This window comes from Podarcis raffonei, chromosome W, assembly GCF_027172205.1.
Source record: "Podarcis raffonei isolate rPodRaf1 chromosome W, rPodRaf1.pri, whole genome shotgun sequence".
Lineage (NCBI taxonomy): Eukaryota > Metazoa > Chordata > Lepidosauria > Squamata > Lacertidae > Podarcis > Podarcis raffonei.
Window position 1 is genome coordinate 658,760 of NC_070620.1, and position 24,082 is coordinate 682,841.

The following is a 24,082-nucleotide window of genomic DNA, read 5'->3' on the forward strand; positions in this document are numbered from 1 at the left end:
CTCTTCTTTAGCCACGATGCGTCTTCTGGCTTTCTTGCTGCTCAGACCACCGATAAACCGATCCAGGAGAGTCTCTTCCAGATCTTGGAAGTCGCAGTGCTGAGCGAGCTTCCGCAGTTCAGCTAGGAATGCAGATACAGACTCCCCAGCACGTTGCTGCCTCTTATGAAACTCCAACCGCCGGGCCATCTTGGTCTCAGTAGGCGCCAAATGGCTTGTCAGGCAGGCAAGAATATCTTCGAGAGGTGTCTCACTTAGCTTCGCTGGAGCAAGCAATGCCTTGGCCAGCGTGAAGATCTCAGGCCCACAGTAGCTCAGGAATGTGGCCCTTCTTTTGCTGGCATTGGTGATCCCTTGAGCCACTGCGAAGAACTCGAAGCGTTCGACGTAATCTTCCCACGTGTGGGGCTCTGATGGCTGGAAGGGCTCCAATACCCTTGGACTCTCCATTGTCCTGTGGGCAGGGTCGTCTTCTCAGCTGGCCAGTGAGTCTTGTTCTTAGCTACAATCCGGACTCTGGGGCAGGGCTGCGTTTAACCGCTCCTCAGCATTCCGGATCCCACCTTCGTCGCCAGTTACTTCTCCTTGTAGCATCGGCTGCCTGCAAATTTCAGCAACGGAGTAAACATGATGTGAAGAAGTTCCCACCAGCTTTCTCAAATGAGTTGATTCAAAGCTCTCCCTCCATCTGCTTTCTCTCCTAGGCCACGATCATCTTGGATAACTCCTTCCTGCTCCTTTCCTTGTTGGTGTTTTTAAATAATAAACAAATAAACAAATGGTTAAAGATTTCTTAGTTTACAAAAAAAACCGTGCCTTGTCTCTTTTGTCAAGTTGTGTTTTCTACAGATCAGTTTCATTTGTTGTGAGACATTAGTGTTGCATGCAGTGTTGGGTTAGGAAGAACAGAGGGGGAAAGAGGGGGAGGGTGGGGTCGGGTGGCAATGCTTCTCTTCTACTTAGTGTACAGGGGAAACTCGGGAAAGTAGAATATCGTGGAAAAGTTCATTTATTCAAGTAATTCAACTTAAAAGGTGAAACTAATATATGAGATAGACTCATGACATGCAAAGCGAGATATGTCAAGCCTTTATTTGTTATGATTGTGATATTATGGCGTACAGCTGATGAAAACCCCAAATTAACAATCTCAGAAAATTAGAATATGAAATGAAATCAGCAAAACAAGGATTGCAAACAGAGCAATATTTGACCTCTGAGAAGTAGACGTTTCACCTTTTAAGTTGAATTACTGAAATAAATGAACTTTTCCACGATATTCTAATTTCCCGAGTTTCCCCTGTATGTGTGGGGTTTTGTGTCAGCATCACTTGTGTGGGTTCACTTACTATTCCCTTGTTGCATTTCCTTGGTGGTGAGAGAGGTTGGGGGGTGACCTAGGGTGTGGTTGGTGGTCTTTGGTTGGCTGCAGTGAGATTTGTTGTTGTGTGTGAGTGGGCACCTAGGGTACAAATAACCAGAAACCTCCTCAAACTATACCTCCACAACTACAACCCCTCGTGGCGACAAATCAACAAATACCCGAGGAGATGCAACAACACCAAATGCTCCTCTCCTTGTTGATACGATGTCCCGCAGCCGAAGTAGTGTGTGAAATGACACGGCTCTGCCTGCAACTGTTAGGCTACCCGTATTTGTGTTATGGCTATGCTGCAAAGACTCCCTGTCTTCTCTTACACACACACACACCCCATTTTGGTTGTAGGCTTCTGTCTCAGGTTTTGAAATGTGTTGGGGAGGGGGCTTTACTGGGTTGTTTTTCACCTTTATTATGCATTTTGTGTTTTTATATTGCGATTTTTATGTTGTAACCAGTGCTTTTTTCTATTTAAAAAAATGTTCGGGGTACTCTCATTTTGACTCAAGAAAATCACCATTTTATAGTTCAAATCGGGGAAAATAAATGCAGTACAGTAAATGGACAAAAGTGCAAAGATTCACAAAATGTTTTGGGGTGTGCGTACCCCTGCATCCCCCCAGAAAAAAGCACTGGTTGTAACTGAGACCTGTGGGTATAGGGCGGTATAACAACAACAACAACAACAACAACAACAACAAGGTCTGCCCCTCTCCTTCTCTTCTAGGTTCAGGCGACTGAGGGACATGGCAGCCCGCAAGAAGAAGGGGACCCGCAAAGTCCCCAAGAAGTCCAGGGTTGCTGTGGGTCCACGTGAGCAAATGCTTCCTTTTCATTTTGGAGCGTAAGGAGGGGTGGCCTTAATGCTCTAATCCTCAACTGTGGAAAATAAGTAGAAATGAACTAACCTGCCCCCATGTCCTTTCCTTCTTCTCTTGTTGCAGATGGTTCAGAGACTGGCAGGGTCTGGGCATCGCCTGTGGTTAGTATTTGAGAAAACAGCACAGTACATACGAAATCCCTCACCCCCCACCCCCCATCCACCAGTGCTGTTTATACCCCCATTTTGGCGGTCTCAGATGCAGAGAAGCCCTCCTGCCATGAACTGACAGCCTGACTCTTGCCATTTCAGCAACTGGAGAAGGATGAGATGTTGCTCTGCTGCGTGCTGGCCACTTGCTCGGAGGCCCGCGCCAGAGAAAAGGACAGGTTGAGGTACTCCAAAAAGATGGCCGTCAAGGCAATTGCGGTGAGTGAGAGGTTGCATGAGGTATCCAGGGGTGAGAGGGGCAGGAGAGCTGGGGATGGGATTGGGGGGATGCTGGGCAGAAGGAAGGCCTGGTGGGGTCTGGCCAAGAGAAGGGTTGTGCAGGCATTTGGCATGAAATTGCCAATTCCTGCACTGAGTTTGGGGTTGGAGGAATCCACCTGATGTCCGTAGGGAACTGATGTTTCCCCCCTCCGCCCTCTGTTCTCTATCAGGATCTCATGGGACGGATTGCGTGCTTTACGCAGCCTGAATTGGCCCTTGCTATGGCGCTGGAAGCCCTTTACCAACTGAGGTATACCGGGTTTTTTGAGCTTGACGAGGAGCTGGCGGGGGGGGGAGGGGAGCAGAATGTGGAAAGGTGTTACCAGACCTTGCCACTGCAGTGAATTAGATTGGAAGAATTGCTTACAATTTCTTGGGTTTCTTGCGTTCAAAAAGCTTTCTTTATGCAGCAACTATTTACAGGATGAGTGGAGATGTGAGAGAGAAAATAGAAGCTATATTGTCCAGAGATGACTGCGAAATGGCTCCGCTTTTAGGGGTGGGATTAACTAAGACCTAGAGGCTTGCAACCAAGTGCCAGGTAGACTGCCACATAAACAGTGCCCTCGTGTGTTTAATTTAATTTTACCTTTATTCATTTTTACCCTGTAAAATTGATAGGCTGCATGATTGTCAAAAGTGGTTTAAGCTAACACATGCATTCACTAGAACTTCAAGAGAATGACATGTATTTGATGCTCCCCCCGCCCGCCCCCAATATGAGGAAGACTCCAAGGAGACAGAATCTAAAAAGGTTTCCCTCCTTCTCTCCAGCCTCATGAAGTCCAAATTACCACTGAAGCTCCACAGCCTGATTGTGCATGCAGCCTTTGCAGCGGTCATTGAGGTCAAAACTGAGCCCGACAAGCAGGTAAGTTGTTAGCCTTGAAATTTGACTTCTCTAGTTGTTGTTTCTTCTTCACACGCTTTAAGCATTGCTCCTATTGCTCAACATCTGATCTCTCTTTCCCCTGCTTGGCGCATCCTCTCCCTCATTGCCATTGCCTGCAGGAGTTAGAGGAACGTTATACTCTGATGCTGGGAGGCCTCCTCTGGGAGGCCCCAAGCACTAAGACCCTGAACTTGCTGATGAATGTCAGTATCTTGATGGCCTCAGTGGCTGTTTGACCTAGAAAGCTTTCACGGAGAAGCCGCCACCTAGCAGTGCACCTCTTGGGCCCTTCCCCTCTTGTAAGGCAAGCTGGCCACATGGACCAGCCAGCAAAGGCCCACTTGCCCAGACAGCCAAAGGAGGGCCTTGGATGCAGAGCTACAATTTGGGGCTGGAGGACATTGCCATTTTAGAACAGAAACGGATCTCTCTCTGAGAGTGTAAAGGGCTTCACAGTGGTCTGCCTCTTTCCCCCAGACCAGCCTCCTGATTCTGAGGTCCCCTTTCCTCCCACAGGAACTGAGAGGTTACACAACAAGTGCGATTGCAGCGGAGAGGCAACTGGCAGCCAGTGGCATTAGCTGGCTGATGTCCTGTGCAAGAAGGCTCAGTTCCCTGAAGGTAAGTCTCTCACCTTTGGCACCTTCACAGCCCCAAGAGGCTCCCAGAGTGGCTTGTGAAAGGATTCCCACAGGAGGAATCACAGTCTGGTATCAGGCGCACAACACAATGTGTGTCCCTGGGATGCCGGACAAGGCTGGAGACATTTCCTGCCCTCTTCCTTGATCTTACACTTCCACCTTGGGGCCAGGCAATAGAACTCACTCATCCCATGATGGAAGCAAGTCTTCCCTGGCTTGGGTCTGCTTCCATGTTCTCTTGCACCCATTATTTTTTTTTTGGGGGGGGGAGGGTTTAGGATCAGAGCAGTCATCTGATCCAGTACGGTTTTTTCTTTTCTCTACAGCATGCTCTCGTCCCTCTGGAGCTGGCTCACTTCTGCCCCAAAGAAGGTAACACCCACAGCCTGGGGACATGGGACGCACTTTCCAGACTAAGGAGAGCCCACTCAGTAGCTGCAGCATCCTTGCTTGATGCAGACCTCCTGGGTCATGTGGCTGTGAAATCCTGTCACAGCACAAAGATGGCCAAACTGCAGGCTTGGAAGGAGTCGTTGCCACCAAAGACAGGATCCATAAAGCCTCCTTGTAAATAGGGTGGAATGGGGGCCAGGTCAATTTGGTGAATCGGTAAATGTGGCAGAAATTCATCTCTCTTCTCCTTCATTCTCTTCCAGATGACATAAGACTTGATGTCAGTTTCGATTATGGGGATAAGACACAAGTTTCAAGGCTCAGCGATGATGGAGTGGCAATTTTTGCTTGCTGTTTCATTGTGTCTTGTTGCTAATTGTGATCATTGCTGTTGTTTTAGAATTCTTTCCTATGCAATATTACTTTATTATTGCTTTTAAATTGTTGCTTTTAAAATTGTCGTTGTAAAGGAAAGTGTTCTGCTAATGTTGATTGTATTCTGAATTGCTTCAAGAAGCCTCATAGCAATGAATACTATTAAGAGTAATAATTATTTTACCTGCCTTAATTATAATAAAGCATTGACATGCATATTTTAAAAGGCGAAAGATTTATACGATCTGAAGAGAAACCAGATCGACTTCCGGTTAGCGCCAGCGCTTAATGGCGGATTTCCCTCTGAGTTCCAGAGGGAGTCTGCTCTACGGGTTCGGGTCCTGCCGTTACGGCGAAACGAGGACCCCCAAAAATCACAGGTGGCGAAGCCTGTGAACAAGGAGACTCGGCGGGCACCTTTTGCGCCCCCCCAAACCTGCGAAGAGCCTTTTTAAAGGCTTCTGAGCAGCAGCGGGTGAGCGGCGCGGTGCTGAGAGTTACCCCAGCCTGTGGAGCGAAGCCGCATTGCCATTAGCGGAGAGCGCTGACTTCTTCCAAGGAATTGGATCTAAGGAAATCAACTACTCGTGAGTAGGACTAAGGATTAAAAGACTAAATTGAAGTTAAATTTAAGGAAATTCAGTACCGAGACGGGAAAGGTATAAAAAGGAAGTCTACCTTTCCGATCTGCAGATAGACTAACGCAAAGAAACTGTCAAGCTGTAACTGTAAGAGAATTTTTTTTTTGGACAAGAATAAATCTATCGTCAAAAATAGTCCCCCTTCCGTAGGCAGGAGCGGAGGGGAGGCAACTGCATTTTATTTGCCTGCATGAAAGAAGGGAATTGGAACTTTACTGCTGTTTTAACACCCTGGGGACGGGCTGCCTGGACAGGGAAGCCGGCAGTAGGCTGTTTGCACGTTAAGGTAAAGAAGTAACTATTGAGCAACTTTGGAACTAACTTTCTGATACAGTGTCCCTGGTATATGGACTGTGTTGCATTTAAACAAATTTGAGGATAATTGATACTGTGACTTTTGAGGAGATATGGGGGATTTTTAAAGAACACTTTGTCTCAAAACTTTAAAGTGAAGTTAGAGATTTCCCCCTCTAGAGGAGACTTGACTGTAACAACAACAATTGAATTCCTAGCAGCTGAGCCACTGGAAAATTCCTATTCTAAACAATCTTTTAAGTACGTGACTGACCTTGACTTGGCATGAGAGTGTTATGGCAGATGGTAAAGGGAAAGTAGAGCTACAGGAAAAAAGCCTAAGGTCTGGTAGACAATACAAAATTGATATTCCACAACAAAGAAGGGCCTCAACATCCGGAAGCACAGGAGCAGCTGCTGCCCAACAAACAAAAGCAAGAATTATGTCATCTGAAGACGCACTGGCTAAGGCACTTGGAAAAATTAATGAATCCTTGGAACATTTAACGAAGCAAGGGGCAGAGACAAGTAAACAAGTGGCTGAAACTAACAAGCAAATTGCAGAAACTAACAAGAAAGTAGCTGAGATTTCAGCAAAAATTGACTTAAATACTACAAGTATAAATGATCTTGGAAAGAAGGTGAATTCTAACACAGAGACCATTGAAAAACTATTAGAGGAATCAACTACAACTCGAAAAATTGCAGAGGAGGCCAAGGAAATTGCGACTGCTGTACAGGAAAAAATTCCACCGGTTGTTAAAAAACTGGAGGATCACGAATTGGCACTGTCCATGATTGATCTGCAAAGGAAAGAGAGAAACTTGAGAATCAGAGCAATACCAGAAATTGAAAAGGACAATTTGGCGGACTTTCTTACAAAAGAATTCTCAGACTTTTGGCAACAGGACCTTGAGAAGGAAGAATTTAAGATAGTAAGTGCATTTAGACTTGGTACAAGACAAAGAAGAAATAAGGCAAGAAATTGTTTGATAACTTTAAGATCAAAAGAAGAAAGAGACAAAATTTTGAACCTGCACTACCAAAAAGCATTGAAAATTGAAGACTCTTACGTGGAGATCTTTAAAGATATTCTGAAGTACATTTTGGACGCAAGAACCTACTACAGAGATCTGGTCGTTTTACTGAAAAGAAACAGTATACTCTTCAGGTGGGAATTCCCTCAAGGCCTATCCTTTAAATATAAAGGAAGGAAAATAAGAATAAGGACAGTGAGCGACAAGGACAAATTTCTGAGTGATCACGAAGAGGACCTCCAGAAAGAGGCGGAATCTGGACAAGAACCAATCTCATCAAGAGAAGGAATACTGGATATAGCAAACTTATCATTTGGACTGAAACTACCGACTGAAGAAGAACAGTTACTTGGAGCAGTAGGAGGAAAAAGCAAATAACCCCATCATGGCTCTGCGACTTCTAAGCTGGAATTGTAATGGTTTGAACATACCCCGGAAAAGAAAAAGTGTTTTTCATATATTAAAAAAGAACAATTGGACTTGATTTGTTTACAAGAGACACATGTCATGAGGTCACACAGGAAAATACTTATTAATAAAAGATTGGGCCAAGAATTTATTTCATCTGACAGAGTAAAAAAAAGAGGAGTGGTGATATATGCAAAGGAAAGATTGTTGCCGAAATTTATCTTTAAAGATGATCAAGGAAGAATTTTGGCAATTGAAATTCAAGTCCAAGGAGAGAAATTTTTGATTGTAGGGATCTATGCACCAAATGAAGGGAAATCAGAATTTTTTAAGAAGTTGCACGAGACTTTGTTGGACTATTTGGATTATAACTTAATCTTGATGGGTGACATGAATGGAGTAGTTTCTACAAATATGGATAAAGCACAAAGACAGGTAATCACTAAAGATGGAAGACTACCAAAAACTTTCTTTGAAACGACTGACAATATGGACTTGGTGGATATTTGGAGAACAAAAAACCCTCTTGAGAGAGAGGGAACCTTCTTTTCTGAAGCCAAAATGACATGGACAAGAATTGACCAAATTTGGGTTACTAGAGGAATGGCTCCAAAGATAAAAAAAGTGGAAATCTGCCCAAAAACGTGCTCCGACCACAACGCTGTAAAGATGGAGATGAAGCAAGTAACAGCTGGCTCCTTCAGATGGAGGATGAATGACACCTTATTTAGAGATGAAGAAGTATACAAAAAGGCCCAAAAAACTCTGAGAGACTATTTTGAAATAAATATGAAGACTGACGTTGAAAAAAGAGTAATCTGGGACGCAAGCAAAGCCGTCATGCGAGGATTCTTGATACAACAAAATGCTATAAAGAAGAGAAGTCAAAATGAGAAGAAAGACAGGATCCTAGAGATGATAAAAGAAGGGGAAAGGAAATTAAGAGTAAAACCAAAATCGCAAGAGATTCTGAGAGAAATAAAGGTGTATCAAACACAATATATGGAATTGATGAACCAAGAAATAGAATGGAAAATTAAACAAATGAGACAAAAGACTTTTGAATCAGCAGATAAATGTGGTAAATTGTTGGCTTGGCGAATGAAGAAAAGACAAAAAATGAACACAGTGACAAATTTAGAAGTGGAAGGAAAGAACATTTGTAACCCAATTGAGATTAGAAATTGCTTCCAGAGATACTTTAAACAACTATATTCACAAGGGCCGCAGAAAGAACTGGACATAGAACAATTCCTTGAGAAAAATGGATTAAAAAAAATCTCTCATGAAAGTAAAATAGTTTTGAATCAGAAAATAACTGAACAGGAAATAGATGGTGCCATTCAAAACATGCAAATGGGCAAATCTCCAGGACCAGACGGGCTGACTTCTAGATATTACAGATCTTTGAAAGAGTGGCTTTTACAACCTTTGAAGGAAGTCTGCAATGAAATTTTGGAGGGGAAAAAGGCACCAGAATCGTGGAAAGAGGCTTTTATTACACTTATACCGAAGACAGAGACTGGAAAGACTCAACTCAAGAACTACCGCCCTATTTCGTTATTGAATGTGGATTACAAAATCTTTGCTGATATTTTGGCTAAGAGATTGAAAAAAGTTTTGATGGAGGAGATCCATGGAGACCAAGCAGGCTTTCTCCCAAGAAGACATTTGTCAGACAATGTAAGGAATATAATTGATATTTTGGAAAAACTAGAAGTGAATATAAATACTAAAGCAGTTCTGATTTTTGTGGACGCAGAGAAAGCCTTTGACAACATTTCTTGGAGCTTTATGAGAAAGAATCTCCGGGGGATGGGGGTAGGTCAAGGGTTTGAAAATGGTATAGGTGCAATTTATTCTGAACAAAAAGCAAAGTTAATTGTTAATAATGTGGTTACGGAAGAATTCAAGATAGAAAAAGGGACACGTCAGGGGTGCCCAATCTCTCCATTACTTTTTATATCAGTCTTGGAGGTTTTGCTGAATATGATTAGAAGGGATCAGCTGGTTAAAGGGATACAGGTCGGAGCTAAACAATACAAATTGAGAGCTTTTGCAGATGATCTAGTACTTACATTACAAGAGCCAGAATCTAGTACTAAAAGGGTATTAGAATTAATTCAAGAATTTGGTCAAGTAGCAGGATTTAAATTGAACAAGTTAAAAACTAAGGTATTAGAGAAAAATTTAACAGCTATTGAAAAAGGTTTCAGAATGAGACAGGTTTAACTGTGGTTAAGAAAGTGAAATATTTGGGGATTAATATGACAGCTAAAAATGTGAACTTATTTAAAGATAATTATGAGAAATGTTGGGCGGAAGTGAAAAAAGATTTAGAAATTTGGTCAAATCTGAAGCTTTCCTTGTTGGGTCGAATTGCAGCTATAAAGATGAATGTATTGCCTAGAATGTTGTTTTTGTTCCAAACATTACAAATTGTGGACAAGATGGATTGTTTCAAGAAGTGGCAGAAAGATATTTCTAAATTTGTCTGGCAGGGCAAGAAACCCAGAATAAAATTCAAGATTTTAACTGATGTAAAGGAAAGAGGGGGATTTGCCTCGCCAGACTTTAAATTATACTATGAATCGGCAGCTTTCTGCTGGTTGAAGGACTGGCTGCTTCTTGAGAACACAGACATCTTGGACTTAGAAGGTTTCAATAATATTTTTGGATGGCATGCATATTTGTGGTATGACAAGGTTAAAGCTCATAAAGCCTTTAAAAACCATATTGTCAGGAAAGCATTATATAATGTCTGGATTAGATATAAAGATTTGTTGGAAAATAAAACTCCTAGGTGGCTGTCGCCAATGGAGGCAAAGGCTGTGAAAAGACTCAATATGGAGTCCAAATGGCCGAAATATTGGGAGATTTTGGAACAAGAAGGGGACAAACTGAAACTGCAGAGCTTTGAGAAATTAAAAAATAAAGTGCGAGATTGGCTTCATTACTGTCAAATAATGGAGGTTTACAAGTTGGACAGGAAAATTGGCTTTCAGATGGAAAAATCAAAATTGGAAACAGAATTGTTAGAACCCAATACTAAAAATTTATCAAAAATGTATAACTTGCTGTTGAAATGGAATACGCAGGATGAAACAGTGAAGTCAGCTATGATTAAGTGGGCACAAGACATTGGTCATAACATTATGTTTGCTGACTGGGAAAAGTTATGGACCACCGGTTTGAAATTTACGGCATGTAATGCTTTAAGAGAGAATATTATGAAAATGATTTATAGGTGGTACATGACCCCAGTCAAGCTGGCAAAAATCTATCACTTGCCTGATAACAAATGTTGGAAATGTAAAGAAAATGAAGGTACATTCTTTCACCTTTGGTGGACGTGCCCTAAGATTAAGGCTTTCTGGGAAATGATATATAATGAAATGAAAAAGGTATTTAAATATACCTTCCTGAAGAAACCAGAGGCCTTTCTCCTGGGCATGGTCGGCCAATTGGTGCCAAAGAAAGATAGAACTTTCTTTATGTATGCTACAACAGCAGCAAGAATACTTATCGCAAAGTACTGGAAGACGCAAGATTTACCCACTCTGGAAGAATGGCAGATGAAGATGATTGACTGCATGGGATTGGCAGAAATGACTGGCAGAATCCGTGACCAGGGAGAAGAGTCGGCGGAAGAAGATTGGAAGAAATTCAAGGACTATTTACAGAAATATTGTAAAATTAATTTTGAATGATTTTGGCACCAAAACGGGAAAGGTACAAACAGGAAGTCTGCCTTTCCGGCTTGTAAATAGATCAAAGCAAAGAGACTGTAAAGCTGTAACTTTGAAAGACGTTACCTAAAGGCTTAAAATCCAACATCAAAAAAAGCCGTTCCCCTCCTGTTTGCAGGAGCGGAGGGGGAGAAGTTTAAGCATTATCTACCTGCAAGAAAAGGGGGAAGTAAAGATATATCCGCTGCCTCTAAAACCTGGGAACGGACTGCCTGTGACAGGGAAAGCCGATCAGTGGGAAGACTGTCAGCACGTCAAGGGTAAAGAATCCTGAAATAACTCTGCGAAAGATACAGTGTTTTTAGAACTGCTTTTGACTGTAAAGTAACTTTTAAGGACATTGAAACTGTGGCTTTTAAGGGATACGGGGGACTCATAAGGACCATATTTGTTTTAAAAGTTTTAAAAGTTGCAAAGTGAAGTGGGAAGTGTGTCCCCCTAGAGGAGACTATGTTGCAATAACAATTAAGCCACTAAGCAAGCAAGCCTTGGAAAATTCCTCTTCAAAACAAATCTACCAGGCGTGAGACTGACCTTGGGTTTTACATGAGAGTGTTATGGCAAATGATAAAGGGAAGATAGAGCTGGCACAGGAAAAAACTACCAGGTCCAGCAGACAATACAAGACAGATATTACACATCAGAGAAGGGCTTCAACATCTGGAGCAGCAGGCACAGTAGGAGCTACTGCTTTGCAAGCAAAACCAAAAGTTATGTCATCTGAAGATGTATTGGCTCAGGCACTCAGTAAAATCAATGAATCCTTGGAAAATTTAACTAAACAGGTAGCAGAGACAAACAAACAAGTAGCAGAAACAAATAAACAAGTAGTGGAGGCCTCAGCAAAAATTGACTTGAACACTACAAGTATTAATGAACTGGGAAAGAAGGTGAACTCTAATACACAGTCCATTGAGAAACTATTAGAGGAATCGGCCTCAACTCGAAAGATAGCTGAGGAAGCTAAGGAAATCACAACTGCCACTCAGGAGAAGATACCACCGATATATAAGAAACTAGAGGACCACGATCTGACACTGTCTATGATTGAATTACAAGGAAAAGAGAGAAATTCAAGAATCAGAGCAGTACCTGAAAGCAAGAAAGACAACCTGGTAGACTTCCTTACAAAGAAATTTACAGATTTTTGGCAACAGGACCTGGGGAAGGAAGAATTCAAGATAGTGAGTGCGTTTAGACTTGGTAAAAGACAAAGAAAGAACAAAGCAAGAGACTGTTTGATCACCTTAAGAACAAAAGAAGAAAGAGACAAAATCTTGAATCTGCACTACCAAAGAACTTTGGAAATTGAAGAGTCATTTGTGGAGATCTTTAAGGATATACCCAAATATATTTTGGATGTAAGGACTTATTACAGAGATCTTGTCGTTCTATTGAAAAGAAACAGAATATTCTTCAGGTGGGAATTCCCCCAAGGTCTATCTTTTAAATACAAAGGAAGGAAAATAAGAATAAGGACAGTGAATGATAAAGACAAGTTTTTGAAAGATCACGAAGAGGACTTACAGAAGGAAGTGGAATCTGGCGAGGAGCCAACTGCATCAGGAAAAGGAATTTTAGATATAGCAAACTTATCATTTGGACTTCTTGGCCCAGGGAAAGACACACCACCGACAGAAGAAGAACAACAACTCGGTGCAGTTGGAGGGAAAACTAAGTAACTTACCATGGCTCTGCAACTTCTAAGTTGGAATTGTAATGGACTTAACTCCCCTCGAAAGAGAAAATGTGTTTTCCATATACTAAGAAAAGAACAATTGGACTTGATTTGTTTACAGGAAACACATGTAATGAGGTTACACAGGAAAATACTTATTAACAAGAGATTGGGACAAGAGTTTATTTCGTCTGATAAAGTCAAAAAGAGAGGAGTGGTGATATATGTAAAGGAGAAATTTCTACCGAAATTAATTTTTAAAGATGAACAAGGAAGATGTTTGGCAATTGAAATTCTATTTCAAGGAGAGAAATTTTTGATTGTAGGGGTGTATGCACCGAACGAGGGGAAATCTGAATTCTTTAAGAAGTTGCATGAGATCCTTCTGGACTATATGGACTACAATATAATTCTGATGGGGGACATGAATGGAGTCATATCTACAAACATGGACAAGGCACAAAAACAGGTAGTCACCAAAGATGGTAGACTACCAAAAACTTACTTTGAATTGACTGACAATATGGACTTGATTGACATTTGGAGAACTAAGAACCCCCTGGGGAGAGAGGGAACCTTCTTCTCTGAAGCTAAGATGACATGGACTAGAATTGACCAAATTTGGATTACTAGAGGAATGGCACCAAAGATAAAGAAACTGGAAATCTGCCCTAAAACTTGCTCAGACCATAACGCTGTAAAGATGGAGATGAAGCAAACAATAACCGGCTCCTTTAGATGGAGGATGAATGACACCCTATTTAGAGATGAAGAAGTATATAAAAAGGCCCAAAAAACTTTGAGAGACTATTTTGAAATAAATATGACTACCAATGTTGAAAAAAGAGTAATCTGGGGTGCAAGTAAAGCTGTGATGAGAGGGTTCTTGATACAACAGAACGCAATAAAGAAGAGAAGTCGAAATGAGAAAAAAGATAAAAATTTGGAGAAAATAAAAGAAGGGGAGAAAAAACTGAGAGTAAAGCCAAAGTCGCAGGAGATTTTGAGAGAAATAAAACTATATCAAGTACAATATATGGAATTGATGAACCAGGAAATAGAATGGAAAATTAAACAAATGAGACAGAAGACATTTGAATCAGCAAATAAATGTGGGAAACTATTGGCTTGGCAACTGAAAAAAAGACAAAAACTAAATACCATTACAAATTTGGAAGTAGAAGGAAAAGACATACATAATCCAATTGAGATTAGAAATTGCTTCCAGAAGTACTTCAAACAATTATATGCACAAGGGCCACAGAATGAAATGGACATTGATCGTTTTTTGAAAACAAATGGATTACAAAAAATCTCACAAGAAAGTAAACTAATGTTGAATTGCAAAATATCTGACCAGGAGATAGAAGGTGCCATTCAAAATATGCAATTAGGCAAGTCTCCAGGACCGGATGGGCTGACTTCCAGATACTACAGATCTTTGAAAGAGTGGTTATTACAACCTTTGAAGGAAGTCTGCAATGAAATTTTGGAAGGGAAAAGGGCACCAGAATTGTGGAAAGAGGCTTATATTACACTTATACCGAAAACGGAAACTGAAAAGACTCAACTTAGGAACTACCGTCCCATATCCTTATTAAATGTGGATTACAAAATTTTTGCTGATATTTTGGCTAAGAGACTGAAAAAAGTATTGATTGAAGAGATTCATAAGGACCAAGCGGGCTTTCTACTGGGAAGACATCTATCTGATAATTTGAGGAACGTAATTGACATTTTGGAAAAGCTAGAAGTGAATATAAACACTAAAGCAGTTCTGATATTTGTGGATGCAGAGAAAGCTTTTGACAATATTTCTTGGAGATTTATGAAAAAGAACTTACAGGGTATGGGGGTAGGCCAAGGTTTTGAGAATGGTATAGGTGCAATATATTCTGAACAAAAGGTTAAATTAATTGTAAATAACGTGGTTACGGAACAATTTAAGATAGAAAAAGGGACACGACAAGGATGCCCAATTTCCCCATTGCTTTTTATATCGGTCCTGGAGGTCCTGCTGAACATGATTAGAAGGGACCGGTTGGTTAAAGGTATACAGGTCGGAGCTAAACAGTATAAACTGAGAGCATTTGCAGATGACCTAGTTTTGACGTTACAGGAGCCAGAATCTAGTACTAAAAGAGTTTTAGAACTAATTCAAGAATTTGGTCAGGTGGCAGGATTCAAATTGAACAAGTCAAAAACTAAGGTTTTAGAGAAAAATTTAACATTGACTGAAAGAGAGAAGTTTCATAATGAAACAGGTTTGACTGTGGTTAAGAAAGTGAAATACCTGGGGATTAACATGACAGCTAAAAATGGGAATTTGTTCAAAGATAACTATGAAAAATGTTGGACGGAAGTGAAAAAAGATTTAGAAATTTGGTCAAATTTGAAGCTTTCCTTGTTGGGTCGAATTGCAGTCATAAAGATGAATGTATTGCCTATAATGTTGTTTTTGTTTCAAACATTGCAAATTGTGGACAAAATGGACTGTTTCAAGAAGTGGCAGAAAGATATTTCTAGATTTGTCTGGCAGGGCAAGAAGCCCAGAATAAAATTTAAGATATTAACTGATGCAAAGGAAAGGGGTGGATTTGCCCTGCCAGATTTTAAACTTTATTATGAATCAGCAGCATTCTGCTGGTTGAAAGACTGGCTGCTTCTGGAGAACACAGACATTTTGGATTTAGAAGGTTTTAACAACGTTTTTGGGTGGCATGCATATTTGTGGTATGACAAGGTTAAAGTACATAAAGCTTTTAAAAACCATATAGTCAGGAAAGCATTGTTTAATGTTTGGATTAGATATAAGGACTTATTGGAGAATAAAACCCCAAGGTGGTTGTCACCAATGGAAGCAAAAGCTCAGAAAAAGCTTAATATGGAGGCCAAATGGCCGAAATACTGGGAAATCTTGGAACAAGAAGGAGATAGACTGAAACTGCAGAGTTTTGAGAAATTAAAAGATAAAGTGTGAGATTGGCTTCATTATTATCAGATAATGGAGGCTTACAATTTAGATAAGTAAGTCGGCTTCCAGGTGGAAAAATGTAAATTGGAAACAGAACTGTTAGAACCCAAAATTAGGTTTTTGTCAAAAATGTATAACTTGCTGTTGAAATGGAACACTCAGGATGAGACAGTCAAATCTGCTATGATTAAATGGGCACAAGATGTTGGACATAACATTATGTTTACTGACTGGGAACAGTTGTGGACCACCGGTATGAAATTTACGGCATGTAATGCCTTAAGAGAAAATATTATGAAAATGATATACAGGTGGTACATGACCCCAGTCAAGCTTGCAAAAATTTACCATTTGCCCGATAATAAATGTTGGAAATGCAAAGAAAATGAAGGTACATTCTTTCACCTTTGGTGGACGTGCCCTAAGATTAAGGCTTTCTGGGAAATGATATATAATGAAATGAAAAAGGTATTTAAATATACCTTCCTGAAGAAACCAGAGGCCTTTCTCCTGGGCATGGTCGGCCAATTGGTGCCAAAGAAAGATAGAACTTTCTTTATGTATGCTACAACAGCAGCAAGAATACTTATCGCAAAGTACTGGAAGACGCAAGATTTACCCACTCTGGAAGAATGGCAGATGAAGATGATTGACTGCATGGGATTGGCAGAAATGACTGGCAGAATCCGTGACCAGGGAGAAGAGTCGGCGGAAGAAGATTGGAAGAAATTCAAGGACTATTTACAGAAATATTGTAAAATTAATGAATGTTGAATGATGTCGGATAGAAATTAAGGGGTTTTTAGCTGTAATGCTTTGAGCGATATAGAAAAAAAAAGAAAAAGAAAGAAAGGGGTATAGAAATAGGTTAATAAGGATTTGCTGAACTAACAATTTGAATTGGAATACAAGAAGGGGAGGTATGAGGAGGTCAGGGAAATATGTTATTGAAAAATAAGTATTGTGAATTTTATGTGTTTTTAAACTTTTTTGGTTTTTTCTTTTTGATTTTTTTATTGTATTAAATTTGAAAACTTTAATAAATATCTTTTTTTAAAAAAAATAAACTACACATTTTAATAGTTTCACATCTGTATTCTTTACTGTGTTCTAGCTTATAGATTTTGATTTTAACCTACATATATATGAGAGCCAGTGTGGTGTAGTGGTTAAGAGCGGTAGTCTCGTAATCTGGGGAACCGGGTTCGCGTCTCCGCTCCTCCAAATGCAGCTGCTGGGTGACCTTGGGCCAGTCACACTTCTCTGAAGTCTCTCAGCCCCACTCACCTCACAGAGTGTTTGTTGGGGGGGGGGAGGGAAAGGAGAATGTTAGCCGCTTTGAGACTCCTTAGGGTAGTGATAAAGTGGGATATCAAATCCAAACTCTTCTTCTTCATCTTCTACATGTTCTCTATCTCTGTATAAGTCCATATTCTGGTTTGTGACTGTAATAAATTGATTCGTTCATTCAATAAAGCTTCGGTGGTTTTGAAATTCAGTAAATTGTCTCTGCCTCCATTTTTTGGTATTGAGGGAAACGCTCTATAAAATAATCAGAAAACATCAGGGTTGTAGTCAACATCAGTCCTTTCCACAGCAGACCTATTTAAATTGATGGGCACAAATTACGTGGCTGTCTTGATTTTGACGCATCTCTTCTGAGTAAAACTCAGTTGACTACTCCTCACAGGATATCATGGAATTGTAGAGTTGGAAGGGACCACAAGAGTCATCTAGTCCACCCCCTGCAATGCAGGAATATTTTGCCCAACGTGGGGCTCGAACCCACGACCCTGAGATGAAGAGTCTCACACTCTACTGACTGAGCTAGGGGCAGATATCTTGTTTGATAAATGTGTCCCTTGGAAACATTTTGGTTTTATCCTCTCTGCAGGAGTTGCTATGCCTGATCATTCCACCTAGTTCTGTCGAAAGAGAGGTGGGGGTTGTTTTCTGATTTCTTAATTGTGAATATTTGGGGGGGAGGGGAGGCATGGGTGGAAAGGAGATACTCAGATGGACCAGAGTGAAATGGGGCCGAGTGAAATTGGGGCTTTGGGGAAGTCTCAAAGTGTCACATCCAAACCAAAACTCTGGGTTGTTGGATGCCCCTGCCTTCTGTCATCATTTGAGCTTTCCTCTGCTTCCCTTTCAAGCTGCTGTCTGGAAGGAGGCCAAAGCCCACTTAAACATAAGAATGATTATAAGAAAGCATTCATTCAGCAGCCAGAGTTGAATGAAGACGATGTGCTAGGAGGAGAATGAGCTAATTAAACCATTCTGCCACACACACACACACACTGCAATCCGAACCCCAGTGCTGTTATGAGGACAATGGTCACAACCACACATTTCAAGAAGCATTGCACTAAGAGTCACAGATTCACCCAACACATCCTGGGAACCTCTGTTTGCTACAGATCTAACATCTCTCAGCACCCTTGGCAAACTACAGTTCCCAGGATTCTTGAGGGAAAGCCTGGACTCTTTCAAGTGGTGTAAGAGCTTTAAATGTGTGGTGTGGAATTCCTCCAAAAGAATCGGGGAACTGTGCAACCCTCTCTCTCTCAGGCTACGGTCCTGCCCCAGGCTCAGGAGGAGGAGGAGGAGGGCTCTTTATTAGATTAGGTTTGTATCCTGCCTTTCTATTTTCATGCTCAAGGCAGCTAAACCGTCAGAACTACATAAATCAATTATAATAATCAATACAATAAGAATAGCAATAAGTATTATTTACCAAATCTAAATGATCTGATAGAAAATTGAGGGAGGGGTGATCTCTCCATCAGCTGCAGTCTTTGGACACAACATTTCAATGAACATTATTGTTATTATTATTATTATTATTATTATTATTATTATTATTATTATTATTAATTTCATTTCTATAGCGCTTTATATTTTCAAGAAAAATCTCAAAGCAGTTTACAGCATATTAAAACATAAATAAAACAATCTGAAGAATGTCAAATATAGAGTATACAGTTAAAGCAACATAGTTAACAAAAAACTGAAATATTAAAGATTTCAAAATAAAACATTACAAAGGAAGTCAACTACAGAATACATATTTAACACAAAGTTAACAAAAACAAAACAAAAAACTTAAGCATTCCCCCCCAAAAAACCCCAACATAGCTAAGTAAAGTCAAATATAAAATGCTCATTTAAAACAGCAGAATTCCCAAGAGAATAAAATATGATCATAAGCATGACACGGCTGTTTAGCAGGCACAAAAAGATGGGGCAAAAGAATCCAATAGTTTGGGTTTCTTGTCAGGCCGAGCGATGTCCCTCTGGTCTCACCAGGAGCCTCTTTAGTAGAGCTGGTGTCTGGGCCCTGCCCCCCAGGCCAGGTGGAAAGGGCCTTGCAGGAAGCGGTCTTCACAACTCACAACCGGCCAAGGCCATCATGATGACACACAGTTCAATAGGGCAAGGTTTCTGGCAGGTGGGCATCTAAAGCCTACCAGATGGTCCACGCAGACCTTGTTGGTCCACTTGCAACCTCTCTAGGTGGAGCAAAGTACTTCATGGTATTGATTGATGCTTTTTCCAGGTACATTCATGTGTTCATGCTCAAGCAGAAATCAGAAGTGTTTCCGAGGTTCAAGGAATTCTGTGCTTGGTTGCAAAATGTCCATGGAAAGCAACTGCAAAACCATTGGTTGGCTTTCATTGAGTTCTGTGGACACAGTAAAAAAAAGCTGCCATCTGGTTTCTCTCGGGATGTTCGGATTGTGGAACACAGATTTGCTCTCCACCGTAACCATGTCTCTCAGCATACCACTTTATTTCCCCCCAGATAGGTGGCTACTATTCACTTGTAGGAAGACGTGCTTATTTAGATTACAACATTGTGGTGGGAGCAAAAGCCACCTTTCTTCTCTCAAGAGGGTTAGTCGAGTTTCTGTTGTTACGGAAAAATCCAGGCGGGAGGCTGCTCAGAGCCCGTGGGTCCCTGCGGAACAAAGAAGGAGTCCAGCCACCAACCGGAGCAAATAGCGGAGACCAAAGTTGATTGCGCAACAGGTTCAGAGAGGAATTGAACCCTGAGAACGGGGTGACAAGGACTTTTAAAAGTTCCTATCTTATCCCAGCAGACAGTTCGCTAAACATCACCACTCCATCAGAAAAGGGGAGGGTTATACATGATTAACATAGGAGGAATGTGTTGGGGTAACATGCAAATACAGGATATGTCTTGGGAAGTACATTCTAAGCACCTACTGCAAGAGGACAATAGAACTTTGGTTTGCATAGTCTGCCGCCTGGGTAAGTCCGGAGGAGAGCTTTTGCCCAGTGATTGTCACCTACGGGTAAAGTACCTTCCTGTGAGTAGGTGACCTCCCGCTTGGGGAATTCTGGCAGGGACCGAGGGGTTCCCAAGTCCTTGGCCAACGAAGCAGACTGGCGGTGGAATGAAGGGAATCGGTGAAACCAGTGGTTTTCTATGAATTTCCAAGTGTTTTTAGGCTTTTTTAATACAGACGGTTCTTTTCGGAAGTGGCCTGGCCTGACATTGCTACATTGTATCTAGCTGGACCATAAAGAAGGTTGATCGCCGAAGAATGGATGCTTTTGAATTCTGGTCTGGAGGAGACTTTTGAAGGTCCCATGGACTGCAAAAAGATCAAACCTCGCCATTCTGAAGGAAATCAGCCCTGAGTGCTCACTGGAAGGACAGATCCTGAAGCTGAGGCTCCAAGACTTTGGCCACCTCAGGAGAAGAGAAGACTCCCTGGAAAAGACCCTGATGCTGGGAAAGATGGAGGGCACAAGGAGAAGGGGACGACAGAGGACGAGATGGTGGGACCGTGTTCTCGAAGCTACCAGCATGAGTTTGACCAAACTGCGGGAGGCAGTGGAAGACAGGAGGGCCTGGCGTGCTCTGGTCCAGGGGGTCACGCCGAGTCGGACACGACTAAACGACTAAACATCATCTAGTTTTGATTGGATTAACAGAGTAACGAGGTTTCGATTGACTCAGTCCGTTGTTCTCGCAGCAGGAGCTGTCATCACCTTGTCAGCGCTCAGTGGAGCGTGCAAAACAGCTGGAGCTGAGCTGCCTCTGCAGAGTCATGGCATTGCTGCAATTGGCTGAAGGGCTACATTCAACGCCATCTGATTGGCTAGAGCGCATCCTCATGCAAATACATTGTTCATTCATAAAATACATCGATCGTGTATAGCATCGGGATACGGGGTCAGAAATGGCGCTTTCTTCTCGGGGTTTTGGACTTTTGTGCGGTGCTTGGTGCAACGTTGTGACGGGGCGAGGGGAGTCCTAGTGTGGCAGGGTTCCCTTGAGGTCATCGCCTCGGGCTCTACGTCTCTTACTCGGGAGTAAGACTTCGTTCATATGCCCCCCCTCCATTCCGTAACACTCTTCATATTGACTTCATGGAGTGTGCACTCTTGCAGGGTCTGCTTCCAGAAACTACTATTGCAGATGTAGATATTTTGGCAGAAATGGTTTACAAATATGCACGATGGCAAGCAGGCAGACAGGAACAGTTACAAAGCAACCTTGGTCCTGCCTAGCCTGGAAGCTGTTTCCAACTAGTGAACTAGAAACCTTTCAGCAACCTTTACAACCATCTACAAAGCCCGAAGTTTGTATTTTCTTGAGCTTTCTCTTTTTTTAATATAATAATATTTATTAAAGTTTTACAATAATACAAAAGAAAGAAAAATGAAAAAAAAATTAAAAAAACAGAAAAAATAGAATAACAATTAAAAACAAATCAGTATTTTCATATCTTAACTTTCATTCACTTGTTTCCCGGACCTCCTCACACCTCCCTTTTTTGCATCCCAAATCAGTTAATTAATTCAGCAAATCCTTTCCTTCTTTGTTCTTATCCTAATCCTTTTTCTTAGTATATTTTTACTTCAAATTCCCATCTATTAACAATCCATTTTTACATAAACCTTAATAACATTACTGCTAAAACCACTTAACTTCATTTCAACATCATTCTAACATTCATTAATTTTGCAATATTTCTGTAAATAGTCTTTAAATTTCTTCCAATCTTCTTCCACCAACTCTTCTCCCTGGTCTCAGATTCTGCCAGTCATATCCGCCAGTTCCATATAGTCCATCACCTTCATCTGCTATTCTTCCAGTGTGGGTAAATCTTGTGTCTTCCAATACTTTGCAATAAGTATTCTCACTGCTGTTGTAGCATACATAAAGAAAGTTCTATCCTTCTTTGGCACCAATTGGCCGACCATGCCCAGGAGAAAGGCCTCTGGTTTCTTCAGGAAGGTATATTTAAATACCTTTTTCATTTCATTATATATCATCTCCCAGAAAGCCTTAATCCTTGGGCACGTCCACCAAAGGTGAAAGAATGTACCTTCAGTTTCCTTACATTTCCAACACTTATTATCGGGCAAATGATAGATTTTTGCAAGCTTGACTGGTGTCATGTACCACCTGTATATCATTTTCATAATATTCTCTCTTAAGGCATTAAATGCCGTGAACTTCATACCTGTGGTCCATAACTGTTCCCAGTCAGCCATCATAATGTTATGTCCAACATCTTGTGCCCATTTAATCATAGCAGATTTCACTGTTTCATCCTGAGTATTCCATTTCAACAGCAAGTTATACATTCTTGACAAAATCTTAGTTTTGGGGTCTAACAGTTCTGTTTCTAATTTTGATTTTTCCACCTGGAAGCCAATTTTCTTGTCCACATTGAATACCTCCATTATTTGATAATAATGAAGCCAGTCTCGCACTTTATTTTTTAGTTTTTCAAAACTCTGCAATTTCAGTCTGTCTCCCTCTTGTTCCAAAATTTCCCAATATTTCGGCCATTTGGCCTCCATATTGAGCTTTTTCTGGGCCTTCGCTTCCATCGATGATAGCCACCTTGGGGTTTTGTTCTCAAATAAATCCTTGTATCTTATCCAGACATTAAACAAAGCTTTCCTAACAATATGGTTTTTGAATGCTTTATGTGCTTTGACCTTATCATACCACAGATATGCATGCCACCCAAATACATTGTTAAAACCTTCTAAATGCAAAATGTCTGTGTTTTCAAGAAGCAGCCAATCTCTCAGCCAGCAAAATGTGGCCGACTCATAATAAAGTTTAAGGTCTGGCAGTGCAAATCCACCTCTTTCTTTTGCATCCGTTAGTATTTTAAATTTTATTCTAGGCTTCTTGCCCTGCCAGACAAATCTAGAAATATCTCTCTGCCACCAACCCTTGGTCCTGCCTAGCCTGGAAGCTGTTTCCAACTAGTGAAATGGAAACCTTTACAACCATCTACAAACCCCGAAGTTTGTATTTTCTTGAGCTTTCTCTAGAGAAGGGGCTGATTTGCATATTGGAGCAGAATAGTGTATTAGCTCTCATGTTTTGTGTAAAGCAAGCCCTTGTTAAGTACCGTCAGCTGAATTGGGCTTGTGCCCAGATCTTAGCACACTAACCGATAAAACAGGTAAGGGTAACCTCTGGCCCTCCAGACGTTGCTGAACTACAAGTCCTGCCCATTGGCAATGCTGGCTGGGGCTGAGGAATTTCAAGGAAGCTTTCGACTTGCCCCGACCTACACCTCCCTACCCGCTGAACGAAGGAGCAAGAAAGCAAAAGGCAAGTTCAGCATTCCAGAGTTTTCCAAATGCCATGGCATCTCAGTGGGGCTCCCTTGCCAATTGATGGTAAAGCAAGCCATTGGACAGGCCATCATGCATGAGGATGGTTTTTCGAATGGATTTGAATCACACTTGGCCTTTTTCCTAATTCAAGATAGTGCCTCACGGAAGCAGGGAGCTTTGCAGAGTCCTTTGGAGACTGTGGAAAAGATTGCGCAAGAGAGAGGCTTGGCACCAGAAGAAATTCAGAACTTGCTGAACATCGCACTCAGTGCCAAGCTTGGTAAAGAAAACATGTTTTGGCTTCTTCTCTTTCCCCTTGGCAGCAAAGTATGTCAAGGGAGCTGCATTGCCCTGCCTTCTCCCTTAACAAGAACCGGGGCTGCTTCGAGCTTGTGAGAAATTATCAAGAGTGAAGATGTTCAGAATGTTAAGCAGTGTCTTTCAAGGTCTTGCAGGCACAGTGATCAGCACTAGGCTACTGAAGACTCTGATTCCCATTTCCGTACTCACAGAGGGTTCTCTTCTTTCCGCTGTCTCTTGGCTCTGTGCTCGCAAGTGTTCTCGTGACTTTCAGGTAACTTGGAAAGCATGGTGATGATGTCTTGGTTCTGAAGAATGATATTTCCCCCAGTCTGACTTAGTTATCCTGGTGATGATTCGGCTAGATGTTGTACACGCTGACCATAT